Source organism: Notamacropus eugenii, chromosome X (genome assembly GCF_028372415.1).
Source record: "Notamacropus eugenii isolate mMacEug1 chromosome X, mMacEug1.pri_v2, whole genome shotgun sequence".
NCBI lineage: Eukaryota > Metazoa > Chordata > Mammalia > Diprotodontia > Macropodidae > Notamacropus > Notamacropus eugenii.
Genome location: NC_092879.1, coordinates 68,972,198 through 68,979,392, shown reverse-complemented (window position 1 = coordinate 68,979,392; position 7,195 = coordinate 68,972,198). Strand labels below are relative to the sequence as shown.

The 7,195-nt window shown below is 40.3% G+C and overlaps 1 pseudogene; it reads right to left on the bottom strand.

Moving 5' to 3' along the window:
• Positions 1-4,530: 4,530 nt before the first annotated feature.
• LOC140515764 (THO complex subunit 3 pseudogene) lies at positions 4,531-5,547 on the bottom strand (annotated as a pseudogene).
• Between the last annotated feature and the right edge of the window lie 1,648 nt (positions 5,548-7,195).

Below are 7,195 nucleotides of genomic sequence, written 5' to 3'. Positions count from 1 at the left end.
GTCTTTCAAAGTTATTTTTCTTTATAATGCCATTGTCTTCGTATAAATTGTTTTTCCAATTCTATTCACTTCACTCTGCATCAGTTCATAGGGGTCTCCCAGTTTAATTTATATTAAAAAATGGATGGCTTTGGTAATGTTTCTACTCGGCATTGTTACTATCCATGATTCCAGAGACCAGCTGAAGAAGAATGCTAGCTGCCTCGAGACAGAGAAGTGATGGAGCAAATATACAGATTTATTTTGGGGTTTGGTCAATGAAGAAATTTGTTTTGCTTGATTATGCATATTTGTTACAAGGCTTTTTGTTTTGTTTTTGGAGGTGAGTAGAGAGAAAATGCTTGTTACTTGAAAAAAAGAAATTTAGAGGGTTCTGGTAAGCTTACATTGCAACAGTAGTAAAATCAGCAGAAATTAGTGCCTAGTTAGTAATTAGATAAAAAGGAAAGATTCTTTCCTCAGGATACCAGTGCCCATTAGTGAAAACCCCAGGTCATTGCAAGGCCTGCTAGTATGGACTGGCATCCTGGGGTACTCCCTAAACTAAATTTGTCCTAAAAAGTTAATTTAAAGGATTATTTCATAGTGTTTAGCCCCAGTGGCTTCTGTGAAATCTGGTGCCAAAATTGCTAGTTACGATTTTGTCAGTGATTTTCAGTTTTGTCTGTCTTCCCATTCCTTAATGTAGTGCCTTGCAATCAATCCATCATTCAGTTAGTGTTTATTAAGCACAAAGACAAAAATGAAACAGTCCTTGCATTCAAGGAACTTATTCTCTAGCAGTGGAGATATGTACATGAATAAGTAAAACCAGGATTTTCAAAATAAATGCAAGGTAATCTTTGAAGAGATGACAGCAGACTCTTGGGAATCAAGAAAGGCTTCATATATAAGGTAATGTCTGAGCTAAATCTTGAAGCAATGAAGGGATTCTAAGAGATGAAAATGAAGGAATAGAGCTAGTCCAGGCCTGAGAGAAAGCAAAAGTGCAGATAGCTGTAATAGAGTATTTTGTTAGGTACATCAAGAAGGCCAGTGTGGTTGGAGTCCAGACTTTGAGGGAGGCTGGACTCAGGTTGTGAAGGGTTTTAAAAATGTCAAACAAAGGAGTTTTTATTTGATTCCAGATACAGTGGGGAGCCACTGGAGTTAGCTGAATAGGAGAGTGATGTGACTAGATCTGTGCTTTAGGTAAATCACTTTGGCAGCTGTGTGGTGGGTGGATTGGACCAGGGGTTCTTCACCTGGAGTCTGGGAACTTGTTTTTCACACATTTCAATAACTGTATTCCAGTAAAATTGGTTTCCTTTGTAATCCTGCATATTTAACTTTATACATTTAAACATATTACCCCGGGAAGGGGTCCAGAGGCTTTACCAATTTGCCAAAGGGATCTATGACACACACAATGTTAAGAACTCCTGTATTAGAATGTGCTGAGGTTTGACGCAGGGAGGCTGATTAGGAAGCAATACAGTGATGACCATGCAAGTATGGGAGTAAGTACGTAATTTTTAAAAATGCTTATTGAATTGAAAATACCCCTTTCCTGTCCTTTGTGTATAATGATGGAGCTACCACCATATGAAAGGTGTGTGATTTGAGGTTTTTGTCCACTCCTGGCTCTCACTACCTGCTAGAGGAGGCAGTGCCCTTTCATGAGTAATGGCTTCTATTTGCAAAGTGGTGGCTGGATGAGGTTAGTAGCGCTTTCTGAGCATGGAACAAAACAAAGCATTATATTCATTAGGGCTGGAACCTATGAATTTGGCTTCATTAGAATCATATTCCAACTTGCTGAGGTAACTGGCCAGGGATGTTATACACACAGGAAATGGTGACACTTACTGAATTTACAGTATAATTTATATGATTAAAAAATTTATCAAAATTTTAAAAAGGTGAACATGAAGTACCCTTTAAGCGTGGTTAGTGGCCTGACTAGAAATAACAGAGCAGATTCTGCTTGCGTCGGGGTATATAAATTGCTAATGCAGTTGGAAGTCTTGGAGTTGTGAGAGCTTAGAGTGCAAATAATTACAGTTAAGTGACTGCCGCAATTCTACCTTTTTATCAGCAGATGGAGTTACCCTCTTTGAATTTTCTGAGGAGCTTAATTTCTAGTCCAAATTATTGGCTGAACACTAAGGTCCCCTAGGTTTCCCAAACTCCCATTTAAAGATCTAATCACCAGTGTTACAGTACAAGAAGTACCCTGCAGGTTGCAAAGAATTATTTTCATTCTGAGGAAGATTTGCTGATATTCTGCAGATTGTCAGTAATGGTAAGCTACAGTACTAATCAAGGGTAGGAGAAGATTGTCAAATGTAAGTAATGGGGCCCTGGAACAGCTTCTGAAAAAAGCTTTGATGAAAAGCATGTTGTCTTAACATTCCACAGAGGAACAGAACAGCCTTAATGATTTTCTTCCGAAAGGAATACTAGGTGGATATGTACATTTCCTTCCCATCCATTAGCCTGACATGTTAAATTCATCTATAAGTTTGCCATGTATCTATGTGAAATTTACCAACCTTGTTCACCGGATTAAAGTTGAAACCACATGAAGCATTATGTTTGTTTGGCATTGTACTATAAACAATTTTCTTGACCTGGTCATTAAATTGATCACACTCTAGTTTGGTATTTTTAACTGCTCTAACAGGTGATTTTCCCCAGACTGACCACGTTAGCTGTGCTGGGCTCTGGTTGGTTCAGTAGTAGAGATATAGTTTCATTTCTTTGTTTTTATGGCTCTTCTCCTTAAATAATGAAGGGAGGGATGTGCCATGCTGGTGGAAGGGAGGGCCTTTGTGACTGAAAAATCAAAGCACAAAAATGTCATTTTTCTGTGAAGTATTAGGGGAAACTATGATTGTGGTACTCCATCTCTCAGCTCCAGGTATTTTCTCTGACTGTCCCGCAACCCTGGAATGTTCTCCTTTCTCCTTATCACATCCTGACTTCCCTGATTTCTTTTAGGTTCCAACTAAACCCCCATCTTCTGCAAAAAGCCTTTCCCAACTCTCAATTCTAGTGTGTTCTCTCTCATTTCCTATCTGTCCTGACTTATAAATCATTTGCACATACTTGTTTACTTATTGTCTCCCCTTTAGATTGTGAGCTCTTTGAGGGCAGAGTCTGTCCTTTGCCCCTTTTTGTATCCCCAGCTCTTAGCACAGTGCCTGGATTGCATTTTTTTTTTGGTTTGGATTGGAATTTTCAGGGGTTATAAGCTGTACCACAGAATAGACAAAACCAGTTAAAATAAGAGGTCATGCAATGTGTTTCCTCTGGACTGTGTAAACCTTCACCTTATTTTTCCTTAATGGATGTCTTGTACCTACTATACAGAAAGGGAACACTGTCATGGGCTTACCTGAAAACTCAAATACTTCTCCATGTGCTGACAAGTGCCAATCCTGGATGCCATGAAATCCTGGCTTGCAAACCCTTTTTTATAGGATGAGGGTGATGGGAGTTCCAGATGATACCCTTTCTAGCTAGAAGGGCACTAAACATGCCCATACAAGGATCAAGTCCCTATCTTCCTTTTTAATTCCCCACAGCTACTAGGATGGTGTTTCACACCCCAGGAACAGCCAGTAGATGTTGACTGACTGACTAAATTATGTTATTGATGTGGTTTAATGAATACTTATTATGAGAATTATATATATATACATATATACACACATATACATACATACACACACATACATACATACATACATATACATATATATATATATATACACACCCATGTCAACAAAGAAATTAATGTATCTGTTATCCTAACACTATAATTAGATTCCTTTTGCTGGTTTTCCAAGGTAAAATATGCTTATGTTTTCTGTAAAGCTTTCCTTGAATATTTGTGCTGCAAGAGAACCTAAAGAATATAGAATCTGTCCCAGGAGGAGACCTTGGGCATAATTTATAACCAAAATTGCTCATTTTACATATGAGGATACAGACCCAGAGAGATAAAAGTCATATAGGTGATGAGTAGCAGATCTGGGATTGAAAAAAACATACTGCTACTTAATTCCAACATTCTTTCCACTATCCTGATTCTCAAACCATTACTTTTCACACACACACACACACACACACACACACACACACACACACACACACACTGCAAACAAAAGAACAAAGACATTAACTTCATCAAAAGTTTATAAAGTGCTTACCAGTGTATAGGGAAGGACACTAATGTCTACAGTAAAACACTTCTCTTGTACCAATATGCTACCACAAGTTTATAGGTAAGAAAGCTTCAACAAAACAGAAAATTCTAATCTTGGAATTCTTGACTAGTAGAGTTTTTAAGGACCTTTAGAAATCGCCTCTCCAGTCCAATCCTCTTAATTTACACATGAGCAAACCAGGGCCAAGAAAAACAGCATTTCAATTAATATTGATATAAGAGGAAGGAAAAACATTTTTGGAAGCACCTCCAACAATCCAGATGAATAAAACTTGAAGTAGATTTGTATTTGAATCTTTAACTTTCTTCCCTCTACACATACATCCTCATTAATTTCCTTTTGAGCCAAGAGGAAAGCCAAACAGTTTCACAGTTCCCGCTTCCCCATGAACTTCTAGTTGATCTTTTTTGTCGTCACAGGAAAAAGCTAGCAGTGGCAATTTGGGATGCCAGGCCACAGTCAAAGTTGGAGACTGACCCTGTATCTCCCAAATTCTGTCTCCTGTCTCCACTTCAGCAATATCGATGAAATGATCCTCAGATGCAGATGCAATCATTTTCCCATCATGGCTGAAACTGAGGGCTGTCACAGGCCAATCCAGCCTGGAGAGGCACCTCACACACACCAACTCATTAAGATCCCAAAGGCTCACCAAGGAATCGGCACTTCCCGTGGCAAAATACGTGCCTGTTGGATCAAACTTGATGCTGATGCAGTTAGAAGAATGGGCATTGAGTGACTGCACAGGCTGTAAGTCCGGGTAACTGAGAATACTGATCCACCCGTTGTCATTGGTAAGGAAGAACTGCGTGTTATCATTATTCCAGGCTATCTCATTGACCCCTTGCTTAAAGTTCTCCTCTGCCGTGGTCCGGTGAGTGCGAGCATCGACGAAGGTGACTAGACCTCTTCTGTTCCCCACTGCAATGGCGCGGCCATCAGGACTCCAACAAATGTTCGTATTCTCCCCTTTGGTTCTGGTGGTGCCCACACACTTCCTTTTGCGCACATCCCAAATGCGAATGCTCCTGTCCCCTGAGGCCGTAACGAAGAGGTACGGGTTGCTGGGGTGCCAGCATAGCTTCTCAATACAGTTTGCATGGCCATGGTAGGTGAATTCCTTCATCAGGCAGTTTTGCTCCAGGAGGAAGACGTTGGCCGTCCTATCGAGGGAGCCCGATGCCAGCCGAGCCCCATCACAGCTCCAGGCGACCGAGGATACCTTGGCCGTGTGTGCCTGGTACTCCCCTGTCTTGCCATGGCCCTGAAACTGCTCCCGCATCTCAGACACATAGGCCGAGGGTCCATCTCTTCCCCAACCAGCTAAAGTCATGATGTAAAAAAGAGTCCTTACTTTTGGGATAGAAGGAGGGTGCTGGTGCAGGCACAGGCACAAGTGAAGAAGGTGGAGCAAGCGGGAGTTGGATGCTTGAGGAAATTGGGGAGGAGAGAAGGCGCAGTTGGAGGGGCAGGCTCCACAACTTCAGGGGCACGTGGAACTATATGCAGTGTTGGGAGGGGGAGTTGAAAAAAGTGCGCCAGCACTTATAGGCATTTCACGTATGAGAAAAGCAGTTCAAAGATCTTTGAAAGTTACATGGTACCGGAAGTGACATATTCCAGTCCAGGTCGGATGGTTTTATATCTACATGTTCCAAGCTCTGTCTTTTTACAAAGCTGAAAAACTGAAGGTCAGAGAATAACCTTCCGCAATTCACAGAGACAGGAAGCGATGAAGGTGGGATTTGAACCCAGGACCTCTGACCTCTTCTATGCACCCTCCAAAATTGCACTCATGGACTCCTTTTAGATGAACTGAAATGACCCGTAGAACGTAGCAGTCTTAAGGCCCTATACAGAAACGTGTGCTATTATCGTAAGCCTAGTATGCTTTTTCACATGATTGGAGTTTTAGTTGGAAGTGCAAAAACCAGACTTTGTTGTCTCCACTGGGATTTGCTAAGGGCGTTAGAAGAGTTTATGTCCTGTACCTGCAAGTTTTGCAGAAATTCTTAGTGGAACATACAAAGATTCAAGTTCAATTTGCATCTAAGTAGGTGAACATATAGATGAACATCCTGGGGTTAATTTTATTTTACAGGAAATTAGCATATTTTTCTGGAAACAAATGCTTCTGCAATTAAATAAATGCATTAATTAATAGAGACATTTAATTCAGAAGTAAACAGTGACTACTAGAAGCCTTTCTTGATCCCCTTAAGGCTACTGCTTTCCCTCCTGATTATTTCCAATTTCTGTTGCATATATCTTGTTTATCAAGTGAAAAAAGTATTTGTAAAAAGCACTGGCAACTAGTAAGCATTGTAAAAATGTTAACTATTATTGTGGTGGTTACTGTTGTCTCCCCAATTAGACTGTGATCTCCTTGAGATCAGGGATTGTCTTTTGCCATTCCTTATATTCCCAGGATTTCATATGCTGTGTTTGGCACATAGAAGGTGCTTATTAAATGCTTACTGTTTGACTTTGACAAATGGTTATATAAACCCTACATAATATAAAGTTAATGAATCTTTTGCAAATTATCCGCCTGGGGCTAGATAGAATCAAGAAGTGGGGGATACCTCTTTTCACTTGTTGCTCTGGTAAGAAAGACTGGTTGTGTGAGAGACAGCAAATGTTAAGTTTCCACAAGAAGTTATTGTTGATTGATGAAATCAATGAGAAGTTACATAGGAGGAAGGCCAGAAGACTGCAGGTGGACTCAGTCAATCAAAAGATACGCAGTGACCTTCAGAAAGTTACAAAGTTTTTGATAAAGGAAACACATCTTCAGCTAGCTTGAACTAGCCAAAAAAAAAAAAAAAATGACCCAGAGTTACCTGGAGAAGGCTTTTCTACACTGTGCTTGCTTACTGAACCTCATGCATATAAGCAGACACACCCTGCATAAAATTATCCCTCTATTTTCTGATCATGGGTCCTATGTTAAAGCATGTTTGGGAGAGGGAAATCATACT